Source organism: Sinohyriopsis cumingii, chromosome 9 (genome assembly GCF_028554795.1).
Source record: "Sinohyriopsis cumingii isolate HCF-2022 chromosome 9, ASM2855479v2, whole genome shotgun sequence".
NCBI lineage: Eukaryota > Metazoa > Mollusca > Bivalvia > Unionida > Unionidae > Sinohyriopsis > Sinohyriopsis cumingii.
In genome coordinates this window covers 86,742,940-86,754,207 of record NC_142969.1, presented here as the reverse complement: position 1 = coordinate 86,754,207, position 11,268 = coordinate 86,742,940, and the positions used below count along the sequence as shown (strand labels likewise).

Genomic DNA, 11,268 nt, shown 5'->3' with positions numbered 1-11,268 from the left:
AGTGGGACATAATGGTAGATGTCTGTATCATGACGCACCGGTCGCTAGACATCATTATAAAGAACCACACCACTAACATAGCGATAAGACTATTTTTTTAAAGGTTGCGTTAAAATTCCAAATCACCCCTACTGTGACCAAATATGTATACAATTCATTATAACTTACAACACTTTTGAATATATTGAAGTTTGAATAGTGTGGATATCTAACAACGTTACAGCGCTACATTTTATACAGCAATTATATTAGTGCCACGATCTTGCATGCAAGCTGTTAACTCCATGGCGAAAATTCACACCTACACAATCAGTCACATTCACAACTCCAAACAACCCCAAACGCACATATATACATATATAGAGCAGAATGTTATTCTTTCGTAAATTAGATAATTCCCAGTCGAGGTTGCACGTGTTGTAAAGTTACTAACCACCCCGAGTCTACAATTACCCTGTCTATTTTGAAGGCACGAAGAGTGGGATCATGGTATCTTGATTATCTTATTGAGATTACATTGTTCGTTCAGAGTGTGGTGAATCGAACTCCTTGCGTTGAACAATTGCAAAACGTAAAAAAAACCCCACTATCTGCAATGCAGTACGCGCAAACATAATCCGATAACATTTTAGATCAGAATTAATACGCAAAATCAACTTTTCACAAATCCCTGACAGGTATTGATTTAAAACAGATTATATTGTTAAAATGTATTGGATGTGGATAAACTGTGATAAATATGTGCTTATTAATAATTTAGCAATAAGTAGTTGCTGTTATTTTAAATACTCTAAGCACAAAGCCAAATATCATATGGTAGAAAATCGATTCTTATATCTCCTTATCTTAACTTCAGTTCAAATATACACAAAAATACATACGTGATATCATACAATAAAATATACTAATTTCCCGTTTGAATTTGCGAAACTGCATCCATAATGCTTCTTGTATCAGTAGTTGTCTATGTTTTTCGTGTATTTCCTAGGATAATTAATTCGTCGTCATTTATATCTCATACAATGCTTAAAGATGTAGTAGTAATAAAAGAGGTATCACTTTTATAAAATCGATATCATGCACTTTGTTCAATTAAACAATATGATATATCTGTCTTTATATATATATGTGTGTGTATGATGTAAACAAAATGTTTCATGAACTACAAAATCTATACAACATATTGATCACTCGATAAATCTATCTCAACAGTTGAATGTATATCCTCAACTCATTAATGTGCAATTTGTCACCACTTTTTTTTAACTTCCTTGTTGTTAAGAGATAAAACACCAACGGTTTTTAGGAGAAACATAGGTAGACAAGAACATTGACATAAGTAGGGTGAGCGAATATATATATATATATATATATATATATATATATATATATATATATATATACCTTATTGTTTGAATCTTTGTCTTTGCTAGTTTATTCTTTCCTCGTTTAATTTATTATCGTAACATGTAGAATCTAATTATAATGTGTTCACAGCTACAAAATATGTCCCAACTAGATATGGTAGTGATTGCTATAGTCTTTGTGCTAATATTTGGTAAACGTGCAATAATGATTTCTTCAGATATTAACAAAGATAAATCATTTTTAATTTTCAGATTGCTGTGCGATGCAGGTCACAGGATGGGAAGCAAGTCATCGGTATGTACATGTATCATGTCTAGTTTACTCTTCGTATTGATTGTGTTATAAACTCTGAATTATGGAACCTCTTCAGTACCATCGTATCATTATACGTAGCAAGGAAGAACTATGATAATTTATATTAGGTCCTGTCTGACATTATCCTCCAAATACTATGAACCTGAAGTTAATACTGAGTAACGTTTATAGAAATATACACATATTCCTCAGTAAGTAATTTATATGAGGTCGATATACGTGCAATGCATGTAAGGGTGTATATATGGAAAAATCACTTAATAAACAATACACGTACCAAGTTTTAGTGTAAATTAATCAAATTAATAAAAGCCTTTTTATGCTTTGTGGAGCATTCAGCGTTATATAAAGCTCTCAATGAGTATAGCACAATACTAGGGATAAAACAATACACATGTGCCACATATCGATATGATTCACGATACACTGCCTGCTATATGATACATATTTATCCACATTTGAACTTGATAACCTTTCTATCTTTAGAAAGTATGTGGTGCCACCTTGAACATGTTGACATAATATTTGTAATTCCAGTATGCAGATTAAAGAAAGAGATATAGTTATAATATATGTATATGCAATTCTCATCTGTGACGAGAAAACAAAGTATACTTTCAAACCAACTACTTGTTTGTTAACAATGAGCTGTATGCAACGTTTGAGGCCATTAAATTGTGGCTCCACTGAATCCAGTTTATCCTCTAGGCCCTTTTCATTGCACGGCTTGAATGAATTTAAAGCATCTTGTTACCAATTTCATGTCTCACTTAAACTTGGAAGACATTACGATGTTATCTACAAAACAACATAACAAACCCAATTTCTTTGTGCAAAGAAAATGTCATCTGAATAAATCCGGATATGGGAATAACATAGGTATTTAAATGAATATATTCGCTTCTTAGTTTCAATTTGTATACTTCTTTATTCACATTATCTTAACTCTGACATAAATACGTGTGTTTTGCAGCATATGATCCGCAAGACTTCATTGACTGATACTAACGATAATTGTATTCAACGTTTAAAATGTCTGTAATTTGAATATGATGACTCGACTGTCCTTCCTACATTTAATTTCGAAATACAGCATAACAGAAGACTCAAACCACCACCGTATACATTAATTTTTGGATTTATAACGCTAGAAAAATATGCACTGGTTGTAAAATTAGTATAGGTAGGTAGCGATTTGTTTGTTTCTTTTGCATTTTTTAAAGCGTTATATATATATATATATATATATATATATATATATATATATATATATATATATATATATATATATATATGTATATATATATATATATATATATATATATATATATATATATATATATATATATATATATATAGAGAGAGAGAGAGAGAGAGAGAGAGAGAGAGAGAGAGAGATTCATAATTAGTATGTATACTGTACTGTTTTATCGTGATAATAACATATTTAGTCATTCTGAAGACAATCAACAATTTAATAACTTTTCCTGAAGCTGTAGCGACATTCAGGTGCTAAACTGGAATTAAAGACTGTACGCATTTTAATCAAACAATACAGATGGAAATATATATTTATATTATAAGCATATACATGGATACATACATACATAAGACATATTCATTGGGTATTCGTATTTTCATTCACACTTGAAATAATTTATATTTTCACTGCTGGATTACCTCTCACAAATCAAAAGAAAATCCATCATGCAGATGTAGAGACAGGACAGTTGAGTACAATTGCGCAAGGAGTACCAGTCAGTGGAGTTGTGCAGCCTTCAGTGGTATAATTTTTTTCATTACTTTACCATCATGTTACTAATATCTGATACATTGGAAACTGAAAAAAAGAACTTGCACAAAATAAAAACGATATCGTTCATACTTTTTTTTCTAGACAGGTTTATATATATATATATATATATATATATATATATATATATATATATATATATATATATATTCTACACGTAAGTTACACCTAACGATATAATTTATTTGAGCAGAATTTTCATATTAACAATGAGCGGCAATTTGACATTTTATTTCTATCTTTATCATAATGTGTCAGTTGTTTTTTCTGCATATAAAAAGCAGCTAATACGCATATTTGTTATTACAATTAAGAGATGAAATAGAAACATCACATATTTACATGGTTGCACCAATATACACACACATACATTAATCCATTCGTCCATCCCTCCATCCATAAATAAATGTATGCATATATGTATATGTGTATATGTATGTATGTACGGTGTATGTATGTGTATGACTATGTATATGTGTATATATGTATATGAATGTGTGTGTATGTATGTGTATATGAATATATGTGTGTATGTGTATATGTACGCATATATATTTATGTATATGTATGTTTGTATATATATATATATATATATATATATATATATATATATATATATATATATATATATATATATATATGTGTGTGTGTGTGTGTGTGTGTGTGTATTTCCTAGAGATTTCTATATTTTCTGTATTTATATATCTCATTTTGTAAATGCGTTAGTTGACGATGTATATATCATACTTGCGTTCTCGTCTCTACTGTGTCTCATAATCTTATTATATGTATAATATGTATTTAGTAACCTGATATTAACTTTGTTGAAGAGGTAATTAGGTCATTTAGACAGTGAGTCATATATAAATGCATGCACGCGCGCATGCGCGCAAACAAGTATATATATGCATAAATACATGTGTCATATGAAAAGAACTACATATAGATTTACACTGTTATAAGTTTTCCATTTCCTTTTCGTTGTTATCTCGAACCTAATGTTAAGCACATAACAATATAGACGTATTAACTTTTCGAAATATTATCACCATCAAACAACTGTTACAAGATCAGTGCCATGCTCAGCCAACTGATTGCAGATTTACATAATTGCAGGTTTTGAGATATTTCGTTTGGTCATTACAGTAGCTGACATAGTATTACTATTTTATTTTTGTCACTTTTCTGTTCTATTTTATGATCTTGTATTATCCAAAATTTGATTAATCTGATGTAATCTCTGTTGAAGAGGAAATAAAGTCAGTCAGTCGGTCAGTCAGTCTGTCATACATGCATACATACATACATACATTCATACATACATAATACGTAATATATAGTATGACTGACCTTAGTCTGTATCCATGTTTATCAGCGCATACTGATTAGTGACATCTATTTTGCAAATAACAGCAAACGAAACTAATATTTTTATATAACTTTTTATATTGTTTTATGTTCATTATTATTTCATTTTTATCTGTATCAGAGTCTAGGGTAATAGTCTTTCACATATAAACTCATGATATTTGATAACATAACATTTCGTGAACCAAGTTATTTACTCAAGTTTTGGAAAATCGATGTTCACCTGGCTCAGGTATTGACTCTTAGACCTTTGTATTTGTTTTGATTGTTTCAAATATATGCGCTCATTATCATAACATCGGCCTTTAAAGGAGTCAATTTTCGGTATTAGTTGTTATTTAAGAGGATTAACATATGTACATACTAATTCCTAAATACGATGTGCCAATTGCAAATTTAGGACTACATTATTATTTTGGGATGATTGTGAATTAATTCACTGTCATTTTGAATGATATTTTTATGGCATATTAAAATTGCTGGAGCACTAACATATGCACAGCTATTAGCACATCACCACGTTCAATATTTGAATTTATTTTGAATCATATAGAACTTACCTATTGGGATTGGTAACACAACATTTAGGAATGTCTAGTATTTAATTCACAAAACAGAAAATTCTTTCTTAATTTACAACGTGTTATTTTAGGAAATACATTTTTACTTTACGGATGCCTATTTAGGTTGATATTTTTATGCTTTGCTTAAGAGCGTAGAGCTGTATCAACATGCTTCTGTTTACTTAGATAAGGATAGAGGATTATTTTATATTTTTAATTATTTCATGTACTTTATCGTAGAGAGTACGTGAAAAATTTAAATGTCATACCAGTATTACATTTACAACCTTTGATTGTTGCCGTTTAAAAATTGCTGATAGCTAATTTTTAAATGCAAAGTGAATGGCAGATACTTGTAAAGAAAACATTACCTCTTTCGTGAGTGTATGACTTATTTTCAATTTGTGTTCAAAATTGATTCCTGCAATTTGCTAGTTACCTCTTGAGTCATGTATGATACCTTGATAGAAATCTATAAATTGTTATGAAAGGTACTATTTAGGAATAAACTAATATCACGCTTTGACTATTTCCTAGAGATGTCCCGAATAATGCTAATTACATCTTTTATTTTAAAACGACAGCAGACACCGTATATAAAAGTATGTTCTTTATCAGATATATCGTTCTGAGGAACATCATTAGTATACACCAAATATTTATATAGCAAGTCAAATTGGATCGATGTTTTCATTGATAATAGCATGCATATAAATGATATCGCAAACATGTATTATCTGAACATCGATTAAGCTGGCAATTCTTTTTCAAATAGCATTAAGTATTCGAATGTATCATTTATAAATACAAATATCTGTCTAAACTATGCCACCCAATGATGAAATGTCGATAATTTTTAGTATACCTCCAAATAGATGTTAAACGTTATCCAGGTTTTAAATGTGTTTTAAGTTGGCTTCTTTTGTATTCATGTATGTATGTATGTATGTATGTGTCTATATATATATATATATATATATATATATATATATATATATATATATATATATATATATATATATATATATATATATATATATATAGTGTATTGTCTGGTTCTTATAGCCTAATCACATTCATAGTATCATGTAGATGACTCAGCTTCTGTTATTGTAAAGAACATTTCTTAAAAGAAGTACATGAACAGTTGCATAGTATCATACAAATACCGAAAGGAATTAGAATTCGCAATTTTGATGATGATATTTTGACATTTTGATTAAAATCATGAATTTGACGTATCAGTTGTTAACTTGAAACATATATAGGTGGATTCTTACTTCATATAAAGCGGAGTCTTATATAAGCGTATCATTATCGACTCCTGCGCCGGATCGAGTCCCGGATTCAGCCAATGTGGGTATGTGGGAAAGCTTGCCATTAGCTTCTCGTGGGTCGGTGGTTCTTTCAGGGGTTTTCTCTGGTTCGTCCTCCACCATTAATACTGACCGCCATGTATAGCCTATCCTGTGCTGAAAAATGGCGTTAAACCCCACAACAACAACAACAACATCATTCTCGACTCACACTTCTTAAACACATTCTGAGTCTAATTTATTGCACGAAAACCAGGAAACTCACCTAGACCTAAAGTTCCCACCGTCACGGAATTGTACAAGTCCTTTTATTTATTAAATACATCTACTTGGGTTTCATTTGTTGTGTACAACGATACCCGAGGATGATTTATGTATATTGTAAAATATTTCGAAATTGAGTTCAATTCATCCTATACCGCACGTCTGGAGTGCTCTCATTGAGAAAAACCGAATGCTTTCAGCGCACAGACAATGTATATAGACTTCGTCTTTGTATAAATGCCTCACCGTAAGATTAAATCTTCACATTACGGAACGTCTTGTCAGTGAGCCACCTACTTTAACGACTTGCACATATTCAGCTGTTTAGGTATGTGAATTAATAATTTCTTGTGTATATGTTTTTCACTATTGTACTACCAGGTTTATATTTGTATCTTTGCTATGTAGCTTTGGTTTTCGTAGTATAATGCAAATATTTTTTATTCTGGTTTGTGACTTAGCAATATAAAGCTACATTTTTAGAAACGTTTAGTACCGTTGGCTTCTTGTCTGGTACGGTTACATTTACTTCTGAACCTGTTTTTTTTTTGTTTTGTAATTATAGATCTGATAATGTAGTCTGGATAACTTAACTTACACAATGTCATTACGTTGTATCGTATACGCCCGTGTAATGCATAGTACACTGTGTTAGATATATTGTCAGCTGACCCGAGTGACCGGAACGATCCGAGTTATCGGAGTGATTGGGGTCGACGTGGTACCAACTGCAGAGCTAACCATAGAAGCTGACCATATCAACTGTGAAACTGAACCATAGCAGCCGTAGAGCTGAATAAACAGTGTTGCTGGTAGAGTAGTAGGTAATCGGGCGTTGCTGACCGAGATTGGTGGGAGCTAACTGCTTGATTGTGCAGCCTGGATTATTAACGGCTTGATTGGCCAGTGTGACTGGTAGCCCAGAATGCTGGTGACGGAACGTGTAACTCCATACATGTAATATTTTAGCCGTAGGCTACTTTTCGGGTTTTTAAAACCCAGTGTGTTTTGGGGACTGTAAATTTAATTTGCATATATGTCCATTTTCTTTATATAATTTCACTATTTGAGTGAATGCATCTTACTATACGAGTAAAATATATATTTGTTTTACTATTTGAGTAAAACACATCAGTCGTTTCGTAGTGAAATCACAGTGAATCATTCACCCCATATCCTTGTAAAGTGTAAGATTTGTTTGTATTTTTATTATTATTAAGTCCCTGCGTTTTAAGTTAATTGGTCCATTTTTGGGATATACACGCACATATTATGCATAATTAATTGATAATTCATATGGTTCGTTATTAAACATTGTATTTGTATCACCATCAAAAGTGTTCTGTTGTAAATCCATGCTTTAAATGCATCTGCTTGTATATATATATCAGAAAAACCAAAACTCCATCTGCGAGAGAGATACGATCTAGCACCTGAAGAGCCGGACGTGCTCAAATTTTAGAGAGATGTTTTGAAGGGGACTGAACTGTGGAAGTGAACTAGTCAAAGATGCAAAGATGCAATTTATGTAGAGGTATTTAATTATATCGGCACATAAGCATTTGCAGCTTTAATTGACATCCTCAACATGATATAGGACGCGGAGGAGAAAGCTGCAGATCTACGAGACGACACCATCATCTAATTTATACGAATAGTGCCGCTTGAGCTGACAGGAACAACAAATATATATGATCTACATTCAAGCGAATAATCTTGACCAAGCCACCCTCAACAAACGTTTCGAAATCCTTTGAGGGGAGGCGCTAAACAAATCAGTGTCCATCGACCTCACCAAGTCTTTTGACTCTTTAAACAGAGAAGCCCAGTAATTTGTTTTTGGAAAATATGGCGCCGCAGAAAGTGTGTCACCTTTGTAAAGTTGTTCCATGACGATATGACACAACAGGTCTTAAAGCACTTTTACGTCTGATCGGATTGAAGCAGGACTGAGGGCTAGCTCCGGTGCAATCCAAACTCTCTTTTACTTAAGTCCTACAAAATGTAATGTAGGACATTGGGGTAAGCATTCAGTATCGTCTTGATGAATCCATATTTGACATTTGTCGGCTATCTGCATAAACATGGATACTGGAATAACTACTTCTCGACGCTTAGTTTGGAAAAGAATGTGCACTGATGGCACAAAAGGTATACAATAAAGAAAATGAATGCAACCTAAAACGGTGCGAAATCCAACAAAGCGAGTTAGAAATCTCGGCCGTGGACTGGTCTACCCAGCACGTGCTCTTTGCAGGGACTGCCTAAATAGTACAGAACGACCACCGCTAAGGCTTCACAGCCACGAGAGAAAAACAGCACTTCGCAACATCCTAAACTATCATGTCTGTAGTTGAATAGTTATGCCCTGCCTTTAACATCAGTTGTGGGTCCACATTCATGTTCAGAAGCCACATGCGTAGTCAATGCTGGCTGCTCAACTAACGTCATCATCGGACACGTTGGACAACCAACGAAGATATATATAGCTAAGGTGCTCCTATTCAGTCAATTTTGCTATTGTGAAGGCACAGACATGGCGATTTCATTATTCGTTCAAAAGCACTTATTAATTTCTGAACAACTACAGTTTCGTTATAACTAGTGACTCTCTGGAGCATTTATAAAGTAGTCACTATATCTTCTACCGGATGACGTTTGAATTGCACTCAGATATTTACTACTAACAATTTTTGCGAATTTTACAGCATCATCACCAATCACATACAGTGGATGGCTGCTGACTTGGCTGGGAATGGTGGCAATGGCTCCTACTTTTACTGACCATTCCTTTGGTGTTGTTAATTGTCATCGCCATACTGTTGATAAAGCTATTCTTTGGGGTAAGATTTCATATCGCATCTCCAGCTATTTACTATATCTAGTTTCAATTGAAATACTTTTTCCTCAACCATGACGAACGCAACGAACTACAATAAATATAATCAAAATATTTTCATGAAAACATGAACATCCTTGATCAAGCATAACTCAACTTAGGTAACATGTCAATATTAAAACAGTGGAGGCGCAAACTAGATAATCTTAGTTTATCTTTTGTGAACAGTATGTTATCCTAGTTCTTTACAATCATAAGTCACGTTTCCGATCTAATATTTACTTTACAAAACAGAGTATGGATATGTTGACAGTAACGGTGTATTTAAAAATATTGATTTACATAGAAATGTGGTGTTTTTGTATATTTGTATGTGAGCTGTATGTATGACGTGTCTTCTTTGCTCATAATTATATTGAAAGAGTGGCTCCAAAGGTTAGATGTTATATTTATGTATGTATGTATATATGTAGATAAGTAGGTATGGATGGATGGATGGATGGACGGTTGTATGTGACCTGAGTGGTGTATGTTAATTTAGATTTTTTTCGAAATGTATTAGTGCTCTTGTTTTTCAGGTCGATCTTTCATGGGTTTTGGATTGTTGTGGGCCTATGTGTTTCCTGGGAGAACATTGTACAAAATAATCAATGCATGCAACTATTACTTGCAAATTTGTTGCTTAGATGTTAAACATTAGATGACACTTTAATTTAATTTAATATAAAATGGTGTTTAACGCAGCAGTAATATCAATGAATTAAACGTACATTAAATAAGTTTAATGAGATCGTATTTTATTTGATTAATGTTCAACGTGTGACATGCATGTCCTCTGTAAGCCTAGAGCAAATATCTACAGAATTGTCCAAACAACCATATGCATGATCCATGCAGATTTGTGGAATTGAATAATAATGATCATAGTGAACAATTCATTAACGAAATGGACAGATGTTATGATTACATGTTTTGCAAATATACATTTACATTAGAATAAAGAGCTTGGAATATTTAATTTTTTCGAAACATAAACGTGTAAAATAAAAATAAATCTAGCTCCATGCATCATACAAGACTTAATTTTACTTAGAAACGCATATATCAGTAAACAATGATATGTTCTAATGTTCTATTCAGACTGATACAATTCCTACACATAACGTTACTACAGAAAGTTATGCCATTCAATAGCTCAAACCAACTGAATTCTAAAGAAAATTAACTTATCATGTTTAATTTAAAACTGTATTTACCTGTTAAGAATGAAACGATAAATGATCATCTCATATACACGATGGATTAAGCAAGTTACATATAAGTAGTTGCATCTAAGTATATTCCAATTCTTGCTGAATAAATTATTTGATGACCTGAAATAAATATTCATATAGCATAACATGATGAGACAATATGAAGTAA

General features: G+C 32.2%; 1 long non-coding RNA gene across 1 annotated transcript; it reads left to right on the top strand.

Moving 5' to 3' along the window:
- The first annotated feature begins 1,286 nt into the window (after window positions 1-1,286).
- LOC149792174 (uncharacterized) lies at window positions 1,287-10,626 on the top strand. Its single transcript, XR_016423498.1, has 5 exons — window positions 1,287-1,344; window positions 1,620-1,662; window positions 3,381-3,467; window positions 9,716-9,850; window positions 10,425-10,626. It is a non-coding gene; the product is annotated as an uncharacterized LOC149792174 (long non-coding RNA).
- Window positions 10,627-11,268: the final 642 nt, after the last annotated feature.